Source organism: Triturus cristatus, chromosome 7 (genome assembly GCF_964204655.1).
Source record: "Triturus cristatus chromosome 7, aTriCri1.1, whole genome shotgun sequence".
NCBI lineage: Eukaryota > Metazoa > Chordata > Amphibia > Caudata > Salamandridae > Triturus > Triturus cristatus.
In genome coordinates this window covers 959913719-959937592 of record NC_140590.1, presented here as the reverse complement: position 1 = coordinate 959937592, position 23874 = coordinate 959913719, and positions in this window count along the sequence as shown.

The following is a 23874-nucleotide window of genomic DNA, read 5'->3' as shown; positions in this document are numbered from 1 at the left end:
CCGCGAGTGGGTACGGCCTCCAACTGATAAACCTCGGAAGCTGATGGTCCAGATGGGACGCAAACAAATCTATCGAGAAAGGACCCCAGAGACTGACCATTGGAAAACTCGAACATCCAGTTTCCACGAGATGGAATCCCGTAGGTGCCGGGAATGCCAGTCCGCCACCTGATTGGCCTGGCCCGGAAGATACTACGCCGTTACGGATATGTGGTGCACCAGACAATAGCCCCAAAATTCCTTCACCAGGTTCGCTAGTCTGCAACCGAGGGCCCCTCAGGTGGTTGATGTAGCGCACCGCGGAGACATTGTCCATTTTCAACAGGACGCATGAGCGAACCCTGCCTCTGGTCCAGCACTGGACCGCGAACGACCCTGCCAGAAGCTCCAAACAATTGATGTGTAACGCTTGCTCGTCTAGCGACCAGGCGCCCCACCCCAATCTGCTGGCGTTGGACTCTATTACAATGTCGGCCCTGAAAATGGCCCTGCTAGTCCAGGCGTCCATGTGGGAGAGCCACCAGGACATTTCCTCCTTGACCTCCTCTGACAGGGGGACCATCTGATCGTATAACAAGCCCCTTCTGAGATAGTGCAGGGGCCCCGGAAAGATTGCCTGGATGGATGAGGAAAGCAGACCCACTACCCGGGCAATCTGATGGAGGGAGATGTGTGTCTTGGAGATGGTCTGCCGCAGCAGATGCTGAATCTTGGTCATCTTCCGAGACGGAAGACTCAATGACGCATGGATCGACTCCACCACAAACCCTGGGAAGACTATATTCTGAGTTGGGTGTAAAACTGACTTGTCCCCATTGATGATGAACTCCAAATCTTGCAAGAGGAAAACCGTCTGCTGCAATTGAAGAGTCAACCTCTGAGGGCATTGTGCCATGAGAAGGATGTCGTCCAAACAGACAATCATCCGAATACCCTGGCTCCGCAGAAACTCCCTCGCTGGGTGGAGAACATTTGTGATGAACTCCAAATCTTGCAAGAGGAAAACCGTCTGCTGCAATTGAAGAGTCAACCTCTGAGGGCATTGTGCCATGAGAAGGATGTCGTCCAAACAGACAATCATCCGAATACCCTGGCTCCGCAGAAACTCCCTCGCTGGGTGGAGAACATTTGTGATGAACTCCAAATCTTGCAAGAGGAAAACCGTCTGCTGCAATTGAAGAGTCAACCTCTGAGGGCATTGTGCCATGAGAAGGATGTCGTCCAAATAGACAATCATCCGAATACCCTGGCTCCGCAGAAACTCCACCGCTGGGTGGAGAACATTTGTGAAGCACCAAGGTGCTGAGGAGAGCCCGAACAGAAGGATGGTAAACTCGTAGACTTTCTGCTTCCACTGGAACTGCAAAAAAACGGCGGTGCGGGAGATGGATCGGGGCTACCAGATACGCATCTTTGAGATCCAACCAAGCCATCCAATCGCCCGGAAGGAGAACATCCAGATGGAGATGGATCCCTTCCATCTTGAAATGTCGGTACATCAACCAACCGTTGAATTCTTTTAGGTTGATGACCGGCTGTCGACCCCCGTTGGGTTTCTTCACCAGGAAGATATTGCTCAGGAACACATTGGGGTGCAAATCTGACAGATTGCCCCTTTATGGTGGAGCTCGGAAATTTCCTCGTCGACCAGCTGTGCATCGGCCGTGGAAAAACTGATTGGATGAGGAAGGCCTGCCTGGCGGGGTAAATAGTAGAATTCAATGTGGAAACCCTGTATTGTTTGCAGGACCCTAGCATCGTTTGTGATGGCTACCCAGGCCTTCTGGAAGGCCGCCAGCCGACCCCCAATACGGACTTGAGAAGGTGAAATGAGACTTACCGCTGGGCGCAAGTCCACCTGCGTTATTCTTGTAGCCTCGGCGGCCCTGGAATTTTGCCCTCTGGTCGGGTAAAAATTGGTGTAATTGGCGTTAGAGTTGTACTGTCCCTGCCCGGAGCCTTGTCCCCTGCCGGGGTTGTGCAATCCACCATGGCCGGTCGTGCGGCTCCTGCCACGACCGGCCCCATTGGAAAAACGGGATTGGAAGACCCTTTTAATGTTGGACTGGGCCTTGTCCAAACTAGTGAAGGTGGCCACAAACTTCCCGCATTCCTTTACAAAGGGGTCTCCGAAGAGGCCCCCTTGCGCAACTGCTATTGCCTCGGACGACGCCAAGTCGCCCAGTTTGGGGTCCAACTTGATTAAAAGTGAGTGCTGCTGCTCAGTCGAAAGGGCACAGTTGGAGTAAGTCAGAAATATAATCGCCCGCTGTGCACAATTCGAAAGAACGTCGGAGGAGATGGTGGATCCCGTCACTTTCGCCTCCTCAGCCATATCCAAATGTTTTGTTAATGGCCCTACCGCGTCTAGGAGCTTATCCTTACAGGAATGCCAGGAGCGGTCTATACGTTTGCGGGGATCTTTCATAAACTTGGCGTTATTGCTACTCCTGGCAAAATGACAAGTGGCAATACACTGGAAAAAGCCCACACCTCCCACAGGAAGAGAATGGGTGCGGGATATCGTATACTGTAAAGAGCAACTGTCACACTTTTGAGAACTAATGCCAAGCCAATCGCGCCCCAAGGATATATGGGAACCCTTCATGAGTTGGCTCAGAGTGATAGGGGAAGAGGAATATTAAACCCGAGGTAAGGTTGAGTCTCACTCACTATGTCAAGAAGGTAAACTACATATACACAAGAGGCGGATGCGGGGCACGAGAACTGTAAAAGCAACACTAGAGAGACGCACCTCAAGTGTGGACACTTCTTAACTGTTAAAGTTGATACGCAGGGTATTGTAATTGTAACGTTGTAAACTGTAATTCACGATTTACTATTGATGTAAAGCAAAAAGGTGGTTTCCCTTTTTTTTACCCAATTCCATCCCTTTGCCCTGTATCCCTTTTACCTTTTACTGTCATGTTGAATTCTTTGGTTACGGCAAAAACTTCAATAAAAAGAATTTAAAAAAAAAATACAATTTGGAAATTTACAAATTATAAATGAATACCAACATTTTGCACATATTTCCAAACTTCTATGGAAATTATGCAGAATCCTGCACACCTTGCAAGGCAGATTTCCTATATAGTCATATAACACTTTCATAAAATAAGGCAGAAATGTGGATTGGCACAATTTTTTAATGCTTTTATTCCAAGGGGAAAACATTTTGTTATTGGAGAAGTATTTTTACCTTCACCTCCTTGATATACGGGGAAGATTCATCACATTTCTCAACTTGGCACTAACTTCAGCCGTTCACACAAACTGACGTGTGTGTTTCTGTGGTATCATGGAAAACATTTATCAATCCCGCCATAAATTTGCAGGTGTCCACAACATTTTGCATGATCAGTATCTGAATCTTCTCTTTCAGGCATGTAACTCTCAACTTAGACTATGAAAAATGCTCTGCACTGGATGATTTTCCACTGATGTGACTGCTTTGATTTAAAGATTGTGCATTTGGAACTCTAAATCACAACTGGCTTTGTTTTGTGCACACATTCTAACATAACATAGGAAGATGTTGAAAATTGGGTTACTGGTTGACTGGGATGTGAGCTCCAGTCAAGCAGCAACCACAATCCTAGTCAGGGTAAGGCACAAGAAGACTCCAAACTAACCTGTGTTCATACGCCTGCTAGCTTGAGCACAAAGCAGTCAGGCTTCATTTGGAGGCAATGTGTACAGCAAAATATACACAAAAGATCTCACACATATTAGAAAAATAGAGCAAAATTTAATAAATCAAACAAGACCAAAATAACAAAAATCCAACCAGTAGAACCAGAGTTATAAATTTGTAAAGAATAAACTGCAACATAGCACCTGAAAGCAAAAAAAGCAAACCACGGATATCTAGTCACACTGGACCGTGTCAAAGTCAAAGGTTTAGGCCAACCGTGATACAGCGCTGGTCTGATACAGTCCCAGATTAGTCCAGCTGAAGGGCTACCTTCTCAAGTTTTGTGCCAAGAGTCCCAGTCACGTTGGAGAGGATCTCGGTGAATAAGGAGGGCATCGTAGACAGTGGTCGGCATGGTGCAAAGAGCAAGCTGGGCATCGCGGACGAGCGGGCGGGTGCTTTACGGTTGTGGTCCTTCTTGGGCAATAAATGCTTGCTGTGAGAAGAGATGGGCTGCTGGCCGCTCATGCTGAATTTCACTGTGAGCATTGCATTTACGGTGCAAACAGGCCCATTCGCGATCATGAAGAGCCCAAAAGCTTGATTTCAAGAGCCCATGAGCCACACCAACAGTCCCGGTCCTGAGAGGCACCACTTGGAGGGTCAGGAACTAGCTGAAGATGGGTCACGGTGCTGTTAGAGAGCCTCTCAACAGGGCATCTGTGCTCTTCAAAGGCGAGCCTCTATAAGTTTTCCCCCCACTTCAAAGGCGCAACTGTGCATAACAGAAGGATGGCAGAGAACACTTCTCTTCTGAACCTGCGGATAATCCTGCAAGAAAGAAGGACTGCTGTGCTGCAGAAAGGATTGCTGCTGTGCTAGACTGCTGCTCTGAAGGAACTACAGCCCTGCTGTGCCTACCTGCTGCCTGCTGCCTTCATGCCTGGGTCAGAAGGACTGGACCTGCATCTATTGAACCCAGAACCCAGATTGACTCCATGGGCTAATTGACTGGACTCCTGATCCGAAGCCCTGGGGACATAACAAGCTTCCAACAACCTTGCATCTTCACCTGGACTCTGCCATTTGTGAGTCTACCCTGCCAAGTGGTGCCACCCCAGTCCTAGACCCTTGGAGGTGGGCTTAAAATGCTTTGACAGACTCTATGGATCCAGCAAACCCGACGCATCTGCTCGGCTGCATGGCACAACCAATGTGCAGAACCAAAGCATCTCCACTGCTGCATTGATTGGTCCCATCGCAAAGACTTGCATCACTGATGCAGTCTGCATTTCCTTCAGAACTGCCACTGCGCTATGCATCCTCCGCATAGGCCCTTGCATCTCTTGTTGACGGCAGCCTCATCAAGGAGGCCAAACTCCACATTGCATCCTCTCAGCCCTTTGGAACCAATGCGCGCCACATCCTTGATGCCGAACTTTGCATCCCAAGCCACATCAACGGAATCCTTGTTGCCGACGAAACAGGACCTTGCACCGCAGCCTCGCCACATATCGGAACCAACGCATTGCCTTGGCTGCATGACACATCTTTGACATAGTTCCACACAACACTCCGCGACCCAGATTTTAAGGTACTTCATTCAGTGGGCCTAATTGGGACCCTGTGGGCGGCCCGCGCTCCTTTGTAGTCAGCCTGAACTTGTGACTTTGTCCCGGTCTGATGCAAGCAGATAACCACAGTTTGTGCTTTACACATTTTGACACTAATTTCTCCAGAAAATTTTAAAGTTCAATATCTCCAATTCTACTAATTAGATTGTTGTTGTTTTTGGTTTTATTTATTAAATTCAACTCTATTATTCTAATCTGGTGTGGGATTCTTTTTGTGTGGTGTTTTCACTGATTTACTGTTTGAAGTGGTGCAGCGCAAAACTGCCCACTCTTTACACATCACAAACGTCTAGCGAGAATGATTTCTGACACATAACATGCATATGATTCGTACGTGACACCATGATTTATGCACACGTTGCATTTGACAACACCATTGCAGAGAGTCTTCACTGTAGAAGTTACAGTTTTCACATAGACTGTTTACTAATGTCGAAAGAAATACTTTTGAATGTTTAACCTAGGAATCATTTTCTCTAACTAGAAATGCATTTAATAGAGATGATCTAGAAATAATCATTTAATGTTGATTACTGAAGTGACTTTGTAATAACAAAACATATATGCTTCACTGCAACTAAATGATTTTAAAATTATAATGTGTGATGCATTGCAAGGATCACGTTATTAATGTGTAATTTGTTTCAAACCATCCTCTTTACTTCACTGCTGAAATGTCATTCATGATTCCTAGAAGTGTGGTAGATTGTCTTTATAACATGTAGTCATTTGGAAAGTCATTAATAATCATCCTCACCCATAGAACACTATTTCAATAGTAACAACAATGAAAAAATAATGTATCTATTGATGTTACAGGTATGCACTTTCAAAAGTAGTTCTTAGTTATACTTAATAATATGCAATTTGATTATATACTGCATGCGAAGACCAAATGAACAAAAAGTACAAAAGAATATAATATTTGTATATGTTTAAATGTCCACCATTACATTTAATGTCTTAAGGTAGCATTTACTCTTAAGGTTTGTATTTCTACATGCGGAATTTCATAAAGCAATTATACTGTTATTTCTGCTGACTTGATTCTTTTGCAGGTGTTCTCATGCTTTGCTAGTTTAGAATAGATACATTTCTTGTAACAGCAGTGTATACATCGCCTGAGAAAGGAATGTTGATGACCAGAGCACGAGAACTGTATTATTAACAAAGGACTATTCAAAGTTGACATGAGTGTATTAAAGATTTGCCGTTCCAATATCCAATGTGGGATTTTTCCCTACTGTTGCAGTTAGCAGCATGGAATTGTGACAGGAACAATGAACATTCTGGTGACGAGGTGACAAAGTGGATGTCACATACTAACTTGTGGACTATAACCTATCGACAGCCAGAGCTTTTTCAGTCCACTCCAGTCTTGTCTCTAGCACTCTTGGGATGCTGCTGATCCTTCCCTTACTTAGTCTTTGCGGACTTCTTTGCTGAACCCCTTTCGGCAGACCCTATGCAGAATTACCATTGGACTCCTATTTGAATCCATTCCATGATTCCCCACTATCACTTTGAGTGGACTTTACGAGGTCTATTCCTCATTGACCCTGTGGACTATGCCCCAAGTGTAGCTCAGGCTAACATTTATTCCCGACTATTGAAGACCCTTGGCTGAATTTCTTATATGCTCATCCTTGCTTTGCTCTGCCCTCTAACTTGTCCCTTGTTTTGAAATGGAACTCTTTATTTCTGAAACTCTCTGAACTAACTAAACCATTTTATCCTTTTGGACCATGCCTGGCTTGTTTAGATTGCTAATGCATTAAAACGATAATTTGAGATTGTTTTATGAACATCAAATATTGAGGTTGTTAACTTGTATCTCACTTCCAGAGTTTCTTGTATGTCTAATTCTGGTTCACTTTAATTTCTTCAGGAGACTTGGGCTCCCTTTTGTAATCTTGTACCTTTATAGCATGATCTTGAGAATGATCTATTTGAATGTAATTACTAATTTCTAATAAACACCCTTGAACTTGGCTACAGATTCCTGGTCCTCATTAGGTAGTCAAATTGGTGGCACTGTTAATTGAATGAATGAAGAGTGAAACCCCAAGATCCCCCATCCCTCAGTGGGGTAAAAAGGGTCCATCAGAGGACCACGAGTAAGTAATGGAGCACTGAGCTAAAGAGAAATAAAAGAGAATAGTAAAGTGTGGACCCAGGAAACACTGGATCAGAGGTGTTGTCAAATACTTTATACACATTGCCTTTAAGTTAAGCATGAATGCTCTGTGCCAAGCTACCAGGGGGTTGAGCACAGGTTAGTTAGGGGTTTGCTTGTGCCTTACCATGACCAGGACTGTGGTTACTGCTTGATCAGGGCTCACACCCTAGTCAACCAGTAACCTAATTTCTAACAGACACTGTCATATGAGGGGGTAAACTGAACCAATTACTTGACACCCAGATGGACTACTCCTCTCAGCTGTTTTGGGTGGCCACCCATGAAATAGTCCAATCTGGTACTGACAACATGCATTTACCTCGCACCCTCTCTGCCCATTCACCTGTTAAATTTAACACGTCCTTGGCGCACTCTAGATTCCGTCAGATTCCTAGGAAACTCACTTTAGAACCAGTTTTCAGGGAGACCCTCCATGCCATGCACTAATTTGGTCCCAACCGCGGACCAAAACAGGAGCTGATGCTGGACCTTCTATCCCACCTGAAGACAATACAAGTTAAGGAGCTGAAACCTCAGAACTCACACTGTCTCCCTGGGGGGAACAGGAGTTGAGATAAAATAAGAAAAGAAAGACTTGTGATACTGGATCTGCTCTGCTGCTGTGTGAAACTGCATAACAGGATGTGTCATTTCAGAGACCATCTATATTTGCAAGGTAGATATGCACTGGACCAGAATCTCTAGCTTTGCGATGATGCAATGCACTGAAAATAACAAGAGGAGGCAGTAACCATCAGTACACACATTTCAGCATGAGAGCAGAAATACCAAAATCACAACTTGGTGTGTCACTCATAGAAATAAACTTGACATACAGATTGGAGTTATCGGCACTCCTCAGGACACACTTGGAGCACAGGTAGGAGTGACTTGCACTCCTAAGGATACACTTGAAACACAGAGAGGGGTACAAGATTGATATGAATATCAAAAGACTCTGAAGTGCTTTCTCTTGGCATGACTGTTCATCAGAGAAACACAAAAGACTTTAATCCTTAAGTGGCGAAAGTTCTAGCATCAAGGTTGTAGGGAAGGTCCAGTGTATAAACGCACAAGAAGCACTGGAGTAAATCACAGAGTGGAAATGGAGCAATAGTCTATAGTTTTTTAAGATGGGGATAATCGGTCCTGTTTACTACTATAGGAGGTTTAGTGAGACCTAACCTGATATCATGTACTTAGCCTATTTCTTTAACTTGTCTGAGGTTCGAAGAAGATCGTGAAGTCTTGAATCAGGGAGACATGGGGGGTATGGAGTACCTGTGCAGGGGAGAGCGATGAGGAAGACTTCAAGGGAGCGGATGCCACGGAAACCACTGGTGCAGATGGACTTTAAGGAGACTACAATGCTTCTTGGTTCTGGCAGGATTCCTCATGTGAGTGGGAAGGGTGATGCTCGTTCTGCAGGGAGCAAGGCCAAGCCATGATTCAGGTTTGGGTGCAGTTTATATACCCTCTTGAAGGCTAGATGGTTGTAGCTAGATCACAAGCAGCACGTGATGCATTGTGTTATCCCACGTGACGCAGTTAAAGGCCCAGATGGGCATAATTGCTTCATTTGAAAAAATTGGGACTATTGTCATCCTTATCGTGAACAGTGAAGTAAAGCTTGTTGAAATAAGGATACCATGGAATAAAACAAAGATTTTTGAAGAAGAGTAGTTTGTGACAATTTCTTATTGGCTGTGCGATTGGAAATGGAGCGCCTTGTTGCTGCAAGTGTTTACGAATTTTGTAAACATGCTTTGAGGTGAGGCACGAGTCCAGTCGGCACGCGAAAGTGGAATAGTATGGAATAAAATGAAAAACATGGAGAAATACATGGTGTGCATCCTGCTACACCCAGTAACTGCATTCATTGAATTAATTCTTGCCTTGCTTGCAGTTTTCACTTAACAGAAGAAAGATCAATTTGGATTGTGCATAAATTAGTAATTTTGGTTTGTGTCATTTTGTTAACATTGAACAAAAAAGAGGGGGTTGTTTTACAAAGGGATTGTGGGTCACGTAATTTTTGTGAAATTGAGTTGAAGGTAATTAGAATTAGCTGACGGTATCTTGCTGCACTAGGGGCAAAGAGCGAATTGGGAACACGAGGGAGGAGTCAGAAACTAAATGCACGGGATGTGCGACACGTAGTTTTAGTAGAGGGGAGTTGAAGGTAATTAGGATTGGTTGATTTGAGGGAGTCACGTTGGGGGAAGAGCTTAAATTATGAGTAAAGGAAGGAGTTAGCTGTTCGAGTATCTGGTTGGTGATATGGTCATGAAGAAAGGAACTGTTGGTATCATTAGGATTAACGATGGAGCAAGAGCAGGTATATGGTTCAGAATGAGCCTGGGGGAGGTTACAGAGTCCAGCAGATAGTGGAAGCTACCGGGGTAAAAGAAACATACTCGAGCAATAGAGTTGAGGAGTAAGCTGGGTGGGGGGATCGATTTATGTAGTGTAACAGTGGGAACAGAGTACATTATGTGGTTGAGGATTCGCTTGGTAATGCGGGTATTTATGGCAGGTATGAGATCGAGGATGGATGTGGGGTAGGTCGCCGCGTCCAGGGAATACTCAACATGGTTGTTTCACAATTTATGTCTAGGGACGATGTATCAGTGTTTTTGACCTGTTATGTTGATCATGAGTTGAAAAATTAGATTAAAAGGGTTTAGTCACTCTAATATGAATTATTAATTTAACATAATTGAATTAGGGTGTGCATTTTTGTATAACATTACAGTTCTCTGACATGAAAGATTAATAGAGGTTTCATTTCAATTGAACAGCTACCCCTGACGAAGGGCAAAAATAGCCCGAAATGCATTGGGACAATATTTTAAAAGAATTTAGCTGCCTAACATGAATTGTGTTATCCCACGTGACGCAGTAAAATGCCTGGATGGGCATAATTGCTTCATTTGAAAACATTGAGACTATTGTTAGCCTTATCGTGAACAGTGAAGAAAAGCTTGTTGAAATAAGGATACCATGGAATAAAACAAAGATTTTTGAAGAAGAGGAGTTTGTGACAATTTCTTATTGGCTGTGCAATTGGGAATGGAACGCCTTGTCGCTGCAAGTGTTTATGAGACTCTGTAAAATACCACGGCATAATCATCCACCTCAGTCCAGATCAAACCATTCGGGCTAATTGTGGCCCTGTCGTAGATAAACTAATGCATCCAATTTACACATGGCTGTTTCTCTCCTTGTCACTGGCAGGCCGGGTAGCCCTAATAAAAATGTCTCTTCTTCTCAAGCTATTATACCTCTTTGTGAACATTCTCATACCCTTGGGTACCCATTTTTCTCAACCCTCAGAGCCCACCACAGTACACTAATTTTGGCATGTAAACCAGCTTGAATAGCTTGGCAGACCATGTTCCTACTGTATTAGAAAGGGGCTTCAAGACACCTGACCCTGAGGTGTAACATCTGGCTGCACAATGCAATTTCGCTAAATTCTGGTACAATCAAGGTCCCTGCTTTCCATATCTCACCGTGGAGCATGACCAAACTGAAGACATCCCCTCGCCTCTTTGTTATCGCTGAGAGCGGTAAGACCCCAACAGGAGGTGAAGCCAGTCACCACTACTCATTGGGCATGGAAGACTTTGCACTGAAATGTTGGTGGTAAGTTCTTATATTCACTGGCACTTAAACTGCAGCAGAATCTGTCACTTCCTCTGATGATAGAACTTACAGTACAGAACTCCCTGCCTCAGATGGCTTTGACAGAACTGTGCCATTTATATTCAAGCTGGCATTCCTTCCCTAGCCCAATTCCACTCTGGAGGGTCCACCTCTCTGTTTGACAACTTTATATATACACACAACAATGCAACACCATTAAAGACAAGCTTACAGGATCCACTAAAGAGCCACAAGACTTCCCCCCACTGGCACAACTAATTAACTCACCTGATTGCACATGGTGGGTCTCTAGACTATACACTAGCATAGCACAATAGCACCCTATTGGCACTGTGAAGGCCAAGTTGGCCCAGAAGTTAGATCTTGGGAGGCCCTACCAGTTGCCCATCGGACCTTTTGTTGCACCCAAACAGAGGTTATCTCCATGAATTACAGACACAAATGCCTCCACTACAAATTCCCACACAGGGCATACATGGCACTGGCCCAGCAACACAGGATAGACCCCACCCACGCTCACCAATGGGCATGCTGTGGGTGGGACTGTGATGGCTTTTTACACTTAGCCTAGAGTCCCCATGCATATATAATTACTGGTACATGTTCTGCAGATTATTGAGGACACGACAACACACCTAGTGAAAGCTGACCCCTGTGTTACTCTTCTGGGAAATGTTGAAGAGATGCCACAGTAAGTACAGCACTTAACCACAATGTCCCTCTGGGCCATTGGCCATGAACTGGGGAAAAGCTAGGGTACCTACAAGTACGGAATGGCTATAGGACATGGAGATATGCAATGATCATACTGTAACTTATGCCCTGAAGCAACCCCTTAAATCGAAGCCTAAAGATATTTGGGGGTTTTATAGGAACAAGGGTACCCCAATATGCGAACCAGGGGTGGTACAATGTGGAGAGAGACAATGGTTCTTATTGGCCTAAAAAGGTCCAGACCAAGAAAATACCCTAGAGAGGGTAAGGAGTTTAATAAAGGTTTTTAGAACTTGAATTGTAGAAGAGAGCGATAATTAATATAGAAGAGGGACATGAAGGTCAAGGTATGACAGATATTTATTGTACAAAAATAGATTTCAGGTGCTCACATATTCAGTGACAATAAGCGTGACATGAAAAGTGAGGGTGAACTTAAAAAAGACATCGCATTAACAACAATTGTTGAACCACTTAATTTTAACTTAATATAGAGGGTTCATGTTGTGAGTGGTCGACGACGTTTCGAACTCAGTTATTTGAGTTCATCTTCAGGACAATTTGTGAGCAGCTAGAATCTAGAATAAAGGAATGCAAGGTAGGTATAAGTAAATCATAATCAGGTCCCTGGGTGTGGCATCACAATCATTTAAAGGTATAATTCATATTGCTCTCTGTAGAGTGATGCAATGTATAGAAGTTAGAACAAAAACTGGTAATGGAAAAAACAGTAATGAACATTGAGGCTGTGTAGTGAATAAATATACTTATACATTTAACACAATATTCATCGGTAGCAAATTAATTGGTGCTGGCGTAATTCCATGTCATTTTTAAGGGAGCAGAAGGAATATAATCACAAAATAACCCTAAATAGTCTAAACACCATCTAAAACATAGGGTTCTTGTCCGCCAAGTCAAACAATTAATAGCAATACTTCCAATGCGGTAAAAAATTAATTAATTAGATGGTGCTGGCGTAATTCCATGTCATTTTTGAGGGAGCAGGAGGAATATAATCACAAAATAACCCTAAATAGTCTTAAACACCATCTAAAACATAGGGTTCTTGTCCGACAAGTCAAACAAATAATAGCACTTACTTTCAATGCGGACACGATGTGAATGATCCGTGTCTATGAACATGGGTGAAGTTATTGATCAAAAAGGCGGGCCGGGTGCGGTGGACTGCACCTTAGTAAGGACCTTGGCAGGGCGAGAGGCCTAAGAAGAGAAGGATGTGGGAATTATTGGAAGTATTGCTATTAATTGTTTGACTTGTCGGACAAGAACATGAACCCTCTATAAGAGTCTATATTAAGTTAAAATTAAGTGGTTCAACAATTGTTGTCAATGCGATGTCTTTTTTAAGTTCACCCTCACTTTTCATGTCACGCTTATTGTCACTGAATATGTGAGCACCTGAAATCTATTTTTGTACAATAAATATCTGTCATAGCTTGACCTTCATGTCCCTCTTCTATATTAATTATCGCTCTCTTCTACAATTCAAGTTCTAAACACCTTTATTGAACTCCTTACCCTCTCTAGGGTATTTTCTTGGTCTGGACCTTTTTAGGCCAATAAGAACCATTGTCTCTCTCTACATAAAGATATTTGGGGTCCTTTCAGATCATACCTAACCAGCACTCAAAAGGAGAATATGGATGAATCGAAGGATGAGACACTAGAGTAAGGTGGATTCACCATCTCTCACTCTTGCTCCAGGCCACCCAATCTATTAATTGGACAGACATGTAGTCATGCACTGGGCAGAGAGTCACCTCAGCAACTGGATGACTAAGCCTTGACGAGGCCAGTGCACCGTCATTATGGTTGTCCTGACACTTAGGGCTTGATTATGATGTCAGGCGGACTCACGTCTGCTCGACACTGTTGCTGCCTTCTCGGGGCCCCAAAGATGCTTTCTGACATGGTTTCCATGTCGGACAGACCGGCATGGAAACCATGTAGGAAACCGTCATCGTGATCTAAAGGGCAGAAAGGCCCGTCCTTAATGTTACTTGACACATTCCAACTGGCGGACGGGCTCTCTGAGCCTGTCGGAAGCCAGCCGGAATGAGCGGTCGGATTCCTTCCCCGCTACCTCCATCAAAATGAGGTGGTCGGAAAGGAATCCAACCGGCAGATTATGATGCGGTTCCGAACTGCATCGTAATCGGCCCCTCGGTATCATGTGAGTCTTTATTCATCACTGCTTATCTACATGCTTATGTATGCTGTCCGAATTTGATGTTTTCTTTTTATTTTGTGTACTCTTTGGTAAAATAACCAATAAAATAAAAAAGCAAAGCTACATTCAGGATAAGTGGAAGAGATGTTTACAGTCACAACTGCACATGAGGCATGTCTGACTATTACAAAATTATCGCTCATCTCAATGAGCACCACTGTGCTTTAGGAACCAAGGATGTGTAATTAAAAATGCAAAGAGAATCAGTACTTCATGTGTACAGGTGATTGCAGGTGATGGGCACTGGAACATTTATTTTATGAGACTGAGACATATTTTCCACCATCAAATTTTGACCCAGAGCAAGAGTGAGAAAGGCAGAAAACAGCGTCAAAGGGAAAATGGAGGGATGAAAAGGGACATGCAAGTGACATATGAAGGGACAGAAAGTGTTGCCTGGCGGAAGGAAGGGGCATCATGTTTGCGGAGCCTGAGTCATGAACTTGATGCAGGGCCCATTGGACATTTCTTCCGTTTTTGACAGATGCTATAAAAAGCATCTGGTTTTAAATATTAACAAAAAAATAAAACATGACAGCAATTGCCTTTGCCATCACCTAATAGAATTGTCATACAAGTTGCATCATTGCTTATGGGCTGGCAGGCTGGCTTTAAATAACAATCTTAAACTGTGCTGCAGGAGTGCGAGCCCCGAAAACCGCAGGGTTTGGGTCATGAAACTCCCTCTGCCCTCCTGCGGTGGCCCGGGGCATGAGGTCGCATCAAGACTAGGCCCGGGGCATGAGGCCGCATCAAGACTAGGCAGCCTGAGCATTCGGCAGCGCCAGTGGCGGCCCGGGCATGAGGCCGCATCAAGACTAGGCAGCCTGAGCATTCGGCAGCGCCAGTGGCGGCCCGGGCATGAGGCCGCATCAAGACTAGGCAGCCTGAGCATTCGGCAGCGCCAGTGGCGGCCCGGGCATGAGGCCGCATCAAGACTAGTCAGCCTGAGCATTCGGCAGCGCCAGTGGCGGCCCGGGCATGAGGCCGCATCAAGACTAGGCAGCCTGAGCATTCGGCAGCGCCAGTGGCGGCCCGGGCATGAGGCCGCATCAAGACTAGGCAGCCTGAGCATTCGGCAGCGCCAGTGGCGGCCCGGGGCATGAGGTCGCATCAAGACTAGGCAGCCTGAGCATTCGGCAGCGCCAGTGGCGGCCCGGGGCATGAGGCCGCATCAAGACTAGGCAGCCTGAGCATTCGGCAGCGCCAGTGGCGGCCCGGGGCATGAGGCCGCATCAAGACTAGGCAGCCTGAGCATTCGGCAGCGCCAGTGGCGGGTCCCTGAGAAAACCTAACCCGCTCTCAGCGTGTGTTATGTTTTTTAATACAATTTAAGCCATCCATGTACAATTATATTTTAGGCCAGGGACACACACCCTTAAGAAACGTTTGAGAAGTGCAAATGCCGTTTTTGCCTTTCCCCTAACTCTGCAACAGAAACAAAACAGAGCACTGGAAGAGTCTATGTTTAAGACCATTAACATAAACCTATTTTATTTGACTTTTCTCCCATAAACATCCGCGAGAAAAAAGAACACTTCAACTTTTATAAGGGAAAGAGGTGTGAGGTAACGAGCCCTCCTTCTTTGTCCCCAGTAACCCGGGGGGGTTGGCGAGCTGAAGTTTAGAAGCGCTGTTAATGCATGTCTAGTCTCGGTGAAAATACCAAAGGTTGCTATTTACAACGGCGTCCTGAAAAGAACGGCGGTTACATTTTCAAGTAGTGCACACCTTTGTTTACTTGTGTTAGGACAGCTCATTTATTTAATATTGAAATAACAATAACGCTCAGTAGTTTTGGATTAATAGCAAATACCTGTCAACAAATCAGACACTGGTCCTGCTTGTTTGGCAGGTGCTCAAACAACAGCATGGAAACCAATCTGTTCACTTCTGATACAGGGAACACATGTCAACCAGCAGGGAAGTAGTGTCAGAATAAAATGGTATCATAATGAAACACGGCAGGAAAGAAGGCATGGCCTATGAGATGGTCTAAGCGACCTCGACGCTCGCCACTGGCATCTGAATACAGAACTCACCAAGGCCCTTCATCCTTCCGAGGTCGGCGAATTGAGAGCCATTAGGTGACAGCTTCCAGACAAGGGAAAGATGCTTTATAGATGGCTCTTTGAAGATAATGTTTGTTACTATCATTATAAAGTTCATCGCAAGATTGTAATGTGATTTCTAAGATCATGTTCCAGTTCAACTCAGAAACTACAAAAATGTACTTCTGAATTGTTATTAAGGCCAATAGATTGGAAGCTGAGAAGGGTCCAGCAAGAGCATGAGCACATGGACGGGTTAACTATCAGACAAAAATGTGCAAACTGTAATTCATATTTCTGAAGGAACAGAATTAACCACAGGCATACCCAGGGCTTTAAGTGGGATGAAAAAATTGGGGTGGGGGGTCTCTAAAAGGGGCATGGCTCATGAAATAAAGACCGTGGCTTAAAAAAAAGCTACAAATCTGTGTTTAGCATAGTTTGCTAAGCAAAACCAAAGGGGATGATGGACGGAGTGTTGAACATTGCAAGCGCTCACCCCCAGTCAACTGATCTGGGTTTGATCCATCACCATTCTTTAGCCCACTCTGCCACCCCAGTTCAGACATGGCCATATGCAAACCAGTCTGACCCTGTGCCTCATGGGAACAGTCCAGCCCGAACTGCCAAGCCATGTCTTCCCTGGACCGGAATCAAGCATCCTAGGACCGGTTTCTGGCTATCAGCCGTCATCAGCCAGGATAGCTTGACTCCAGTGGCGTAGTGAGCACGGGGTCCCACGTCTGGGAATACCCATCCCACTTAGGGCGAAAAGCGTTACAACAAACAAATGATGGACGGAATGCTGACAATGCAGACATTCTCCCCCAGTCAAGAGATCTGGGTTAAATCCATCGTTCTTTTGCCCACTCCGCCACCCCAGTTCAGACATGGCCATATGCAAATCAGTCTGACCCTGTGCCTCATGGGAACAGTCCAGCCCGAACTGCCAAGCCATGTCTTCCCTGGACCGGAAACAAGCATCCTGATAGCATAGTGTGCTGCCAGACTGGTACTTTGCTGCTTCTGTCATTGCATCCAGTTATATGATACAAGTAACATTACACCTACAGCAAGTGAGCACTTTTGGCTTTATCAATGGTTATTAGTTGCATAAGATAAATAAGCAACAACTACATCTTCATTGTGCATAACATTCAAAAAGCTTCAGTTCTGAAATGATGAGACTGTGAAAGAACTATAACGAGTCTTTTTGATGTTACATCAAAGGCAGTGAAAGGTGGTACTGCTGCAGAGTTAAGATTTTCTTTTCACCCTGAGGGCGTGGGCAAAAATGGAAGCCCGATGGGGACCGATCTCTGCACCTGTTTTTTAGAACTGCCAGTACTGAGCCCTGGCAGGACCCGCCCACTTAAAGCCCTTGACATACTTTAACAATATGCCTCTACTAACTAATTTTGTAAATGCACCTTTGATTAAAAAGTCATAGAATACACATGCAAGCGGCACAAGCAATATAATCAATGAAGGTAAAAGTTTACTTACAAGACATCCAGGGTTCGTGGAGGCAGTACTTAATTTGAGCAGGTAGTTTATGGTGCTTGGCACCAGCACTTTGTTGTCAACATCATCTCTTATGACAGCCTGCCACATTGTGGCGTTGTTTGTCTTGTTTTTTGAGGAGCACAACCGCTGTTGTTTAATGATTAAATATAAATTCAAATCACTAATACCTGCCACCCAAAGCTAGAAGAATACCTTGGGCAACATGCATTAGTCATCTTATTGTATATTTAAACTCTGGATTGTCACACTTGTATGAGTGTGAAGGCTGGTAATGCTGGAACTGTCATTGGCAGTGCTAGTGGGAGCAATGGATGGTTCATGCTGCTCTGGCCCCGGCACTTCTTTTTTTACAAACTAAGCACTGCATGGAGGGACACACATTAAGGAGGTAGGCACACCTCTGGACAGCATGGAGCTTGTGGAGGAGCACTTAAGGAGAGGAACTGCTGCTTATGAAGACCCAAGACTTCAAAAGAGACCTTGTCTGCCAGTGAAAAACTGAAATACATAAACATTTTAAAAACAAGTTCAGTGGACAAAGCCATCCTCTGGGGAGTTATATAGCGCAGACCATGAACCACCAGAGGATGTAATAAAAGCTGAACAGTGTCTGAATGCAGGCTAGCTCTTACCAGTTCCTGCATTGATTTTGACTCACTCTAAACAATTGATGAGAGCCACACAACACAACATCTCTCAGGTAATTTGGAAATTAGTTAAACGAATTACTTGTTTATATAGCAAACTGCTTGTTTAGGGGTATAGAGAGTGCTCAGAGAGGAAAACAATGTGGTTCACTGAAATTCCTCCTACAATTCATGTTATCGTCCATTTTTAAGCTTTTTACATGTGATGTAACTGACATAATTGGAAAATTCATTAACATGATATACCTCATACTTAAGTTAAGTCTCCTAGCTTCGATCTAGGGTTCTTTCATAATAAATCTGGAAATGTCCATATCAAATGATAAGCAACATTTTAAAACTAGCAGAATAAAACATTTAGAGCAGAAACAAGCCAATATGAAGAGAAAGACTTGGTGTGAGGCTCTATTCTTTTGCGTATGGGTATGGTTTAACCCAACAATGCCACTTTTAAGATGCACTTAGCAAAAAGTCTTTCTTTCAAAAATAGGTTCTACTGTGCCTTGGTTAGGGTGTAGAACTCCATATATGGAAGCTGGAGTGCCACCAAGTTGAAAATCCTCAGACATTGGGTTCTTGAAAGCCATGTACTGGTGTCACCAAATATTGCTCATATATGAGAGGGACTGTCTGTTTAACAGTGGGCGGTTTTACTTGATGACTACTGTGGGATAGGACAAGTAACCATACCTACAATTAAATGCCCCTGACTTTGAGTAGATGTTTTATAAAGGTGTGGCTGAGGATCCTGCCAATTACAAGCCTGGGGAAAGAGTGTCACACCATAAATGATCTTTGTGATTAGCCTGTAAGTACGATGGGTTGTCAACAAAGTAATTGGAACATTTTTCCTTTTCTGTCCTCTATATGGTAAACTGAGACAGCAGTGGTTAAGGATAATTTTTCTAAAACAAATCATCAGAAAAGTCTCAGGTGATCTAATTTTCTTACGTGGTACACCTAGGTTAAAAAAGCCCAAGCAATCCAGAATTCTGGCAAATTTTCCAAACTTTCCAAGCACAATGGAAGTGATGTACAGTTGTAATATCCAGTAATGAATCTGACACATACTTTTCTGATAAGGATACCATCTTCCTTATATACTGGACAAAGAAAGAGAACATGTTATGATATGGTATGTTCATTTGTAGAACGTGACTAATCACCTATGAGGGTATCCATTGGCTTGACCACGTGAGTGGGTGCATGGTCCCCGCGGAGTTATACAAACAGCCAGGTCTCCAACGTCTTGTGACTTTTTCAGTTATTATGACATCAATGAAAATACCATAATTTATTAGACATATGGAAACAATTATATCTATATGATATTGAGTACACCTTCCCTTCAAATAGATGTAAGCATTCCTCCCATTTAGATTACAATTTCATTTCAAATAATAGGAAGGGAACAATAAAGTTTTATCTGTGTATCCTATATATTCCTATGGTAGCTCTAGTTAGATCACTGCAGATATCAATTTAACTAAACAAGTCTTTAAACAATATGAAGTGGACAATAGGCACTCAACGTTGTGCAAGAGAAACATCACTGATGCATTACACATTCAATTTCAGGAACTGTATTACCACAATGAAAGTGATGCGACTATAGGGATAGTGTAGAATGCTGTTAAATCTACATTGCAGGTGTTGGTAGCCACAAAACATCTGTGGTCAGCCAACATCCATATATGTGCATAGGGAGGACTAATAAAAAATATTTGAAAACAATTTATTGCACAGCCATCAACAATATGTCCCCATGTCACACTCCTGGAAAAAGGCTCAACCAGCAGATATGGAAAGAAGAAAAAGAAAGTCCAACAAGACCCTCCTATTGACAGAAGAAAACGTATGACCAAGAAAAAAGGGAGTTCATTTATAGCCCAGCTTCAGTGTTAATCAAAGACGCAATACAGATTTACTAAAATAGAAGAAACAGTGAAAGGAATTGCATAAACAAAATAAATTGTTGAGATTTACCTCTAATAGTATTCTAATTTATATGAATTAGTATCAGTGTAAGAGTTGGAAAAATTCAATTAAAAAAGCAAAAAGCAGTTAAGAAGGTTGACAGAAACCCCAACTCTTAAACTAAACTTGCAGACTACAGTGAAGGACCTGGAAAATGCAATATCAAGATTTAAACAAGCATTGGCAAAGCCAGTAGGTCTCACCTATGTGAGAGCTATTGGATTTGGCAAATGTTTTGCTATTATGTACACCAGTGTGGCTGCTGTTCAGCATGGCTAAAAGTTAGTGGTGTAGGGTGGAGTAGATTGCAGTGGGGTAGACTGGGGCAGAGTGGAATGGGGTAGATTAGGGTTGAGTGGGGTCAATGGGTGTAGAGTGGAGTCAGGTAGAGTGGGGTTGGTTGAAGTAGATCAGGGTGGAGTGGAGTAGAGTTGAGTGAGGTAGAAATGGGGTAGATTGAGGTGGAGTGAGGTAGATTGGTGTAGAGTTGAGTAGGGATAGAGTGGGGTAGAAAGGAGTGGGTGGACTGAGGTATATTGGGCTGGAGGGGGATTGGAGTGGGGTATATTGGAGTGGGTATGCGGGCGTGGCTAGCACCCAAGGAAGATGGCGGCACCCGAGTGACTCTCCTCGGGCGGCGCGGATGCCGGTAACTTCTTAGCAATTTCCCCTTCAGTGAGCCGTCGAAGGCGAGGTGCGAAGATGCGGTGATGGCAGAGGGAAGCTTTTCCTGATGCTGTCATCTTCTCCTTCTTTGTAAGTGCCGCTTTTCTTCTGTTTGCGGCTTCATTATGACTCTGGCCGCCATTTTGAGATAACGGGGTTCCTGTGAGGAAACTCCAAATACAGCAGAAACCTCAACGGTGTGGATGAAGAGGGCATAATTTCGGCGGCTGCTGCGGGAGGCATCTAGTGAGACCCTCCTTATACCATTGCTGCATTCCTTTAGCTTGAGGCTTCCTCATAGGGCTGCTGCCAGTTTGTGTCTCATGTTGATGGAGTTATCGCTGAGTGGCAATTCTTGTACCCATGTTCATAGAATTAGAACATGGTTTGGCTGGATACATTTTGGATGATTATTTAAAAAATAAAAGAGGAGGGAAGCCAAAAGAAAAGGGACTATATTTACTCTGTCTTCCTTGGAGATCTTCAACTTCTTTTACTGCGCAGTGTAGATTTATCACCACACTGATGGCCGTTTGGAGCTTTGGCTTTTGAATTTTGAGCTGATAATTCTGTGAGCTCCCAGGTTTGAAAGTCATACTTTTAATTCTTTGCCCACGCTTACGAATAACTTTTATATAAGTTGGAGCAGTCTGGGAGGCAGACCGGCCTGATCCTTCTATCCTCCTCTCTTATGGGCAGATTGAAGAAGGCAAAATCTTTATTAAGACCCTCTGCTCATAAAATTATCACTTGCTGTAAAAAAAAATCGCACTTGAAGACAATGGCAGAATCTGTAGTTTCCCTACAAAGGCTCTAATGGTACGTCTGGAGAGATATCTACCAATCATGTGAAGAAAGACCCTCCTTCTCCTCCAAAATCGAATTCAGCTGTATCAATGGACCTCCTCCTAGAGGAAATCTGTGCTTTACGACCCTTCCTGAAAGAGACCAATACCAAGTTACAACATCTCATGCATGGAGGAGAGGCTTAATATAGCTGAACAAAACATATCATCACTGGAGTCAAATACCCTCAAGGTTAATGTTTTCCAATCTCAGGTCTCACCTCTTCAGAAGCAGGTAAAAAACCTTGAGAATAGAAACAAGAGGAACAATCTCCGCATCTATGGTCTACCGGAGGGTTCCGAGGGTTCCGATCCAATTGCCTGCTTTAAATCATCCCTTCCAAAAATACTGAACCTTCCGGACCACGCTCCTCTAAACATCCAGCCAGCCCATTAATTAGGTTAATTAGGTTATAAAACTGCTTCTACTGCCACGATGAGACGGCCAAGAGGAATATTATTATATTTTTGGGAATACACTGACCTCCTTAAAGTATTTTCTGCAGCTAAATCCATGAAGCGCATCTCATGGTCAGGTAACTCCCTGTTCTTTTCTCAAGATTATGCAAAAAGTACAGCAGACGTTTCTTGCGATAAGACCAGATCTTTGTTCTCTAGATGCTCGATTTGGCCTCTTTCACCCTTGCTTGTTTAAAGTCACTTACAAGAATAAGACTACTACCTATGAGAAGCCTGTTCAACTGAAGAGTTTTCTTAATGCTTGTAGGGTGGACATTATGGATACTTCTACAAATTCCAACACATGACTTCTTTGATTCATGTTCCTTGCTTTGTTACATGTAGTTTTGGACATTTTCATGTTAATTTTTCTTGTAGGATTGCTAGTAGTATTAAGTTTAATACTTGAAAATCTGCTTTGAATTAATAAACATTCTCTTTCGTTACAGGTCTTGTCCCTTCATCTTGTGGCTCCCTTCCCTTTTGTGTAGTGTATGCACTGGCTACCCCTGCCTTCCTTGGTGGATTAAGGACATGTCATCGGTTCCATGTGGCCCCATTCCCCCCATCTACCTATGTTTGGATTTGTGGGATTATTTGTAGGTATGATCTACTTTCTTCTCTTCATTCAATCATTCCTTATGTCTTTTTCTCAATCTCGGCCAACTCTCTCTTTTGGATATCTCATGCACTTTCCTTTATTTTATATTCTATCTATTTCTTTTTCTCTTGCATTTTTTCTCTCTTCCAGTTTATCACTCATTGATGACATCCTGTCCGTACTAATTGTTTTTTGTTCTCAATTACTTAATTTTTCTACTTTGACAGGTTTGCTTCACAGTAATTTTTATATGAACGTTTTATATCCCTGAAAATAATTTTCTGAAACATCAGAGGCTTGAATTCTCCTATTAGGAGACAGCGTGTTTTGTCATATTTATCTAAGTAGGATGTTCTTATAGTCTTAAAACAAGCGACACACCTTACAGAATTTGAATCTTTAAAACTAAAGAGAAGTTGGGTGGGAGAGGTCTACTTCTCACCAGGAGATGGTAAAAGGAATGGTGTAATAACCTTGTGCCATAAATCACTTTGCACTAAGCTTGTATCTCAACAAACGGATGAGGAAGGTAGATGGTTGTATACAGAAGCGAAAACCTCTATTTCTGATATCTCTTATTAACTTCTTCTATTCAACAGTCTTCTGAACCCTTGTTGAAATTCGACTCACTGGAACTAGATGTATCCCAGGCAGAGTTACTAATTGCCTTGCAAACTCTTAAAAAGGACAAAGCCCTGGGTCCAGATGGATTCACGGTTGAATTTTACTTACACTTTGCTCATTTGCTTATTTCACATCTGTTCAACCTTATAACCTCTTTCCTGCGGTCGCATGGATCTACTGGCTCCCTTTCAGAGGCTCTGATTTGCCTAATTCCTAAGTAAGGTAAAGATCTGCACTATTGTAAAATTTACAGGCCTAATTCTTTGGTCAATGTTGAATATAGGATCTTTTCTAAAGCTCTAGCTATGCCTCTGGAATCTTTTCTCCCTCAATTACTGGGCAAAGAAGGTAAATGTATCACAGATAATATGTGCTTATTTTTTAATAATA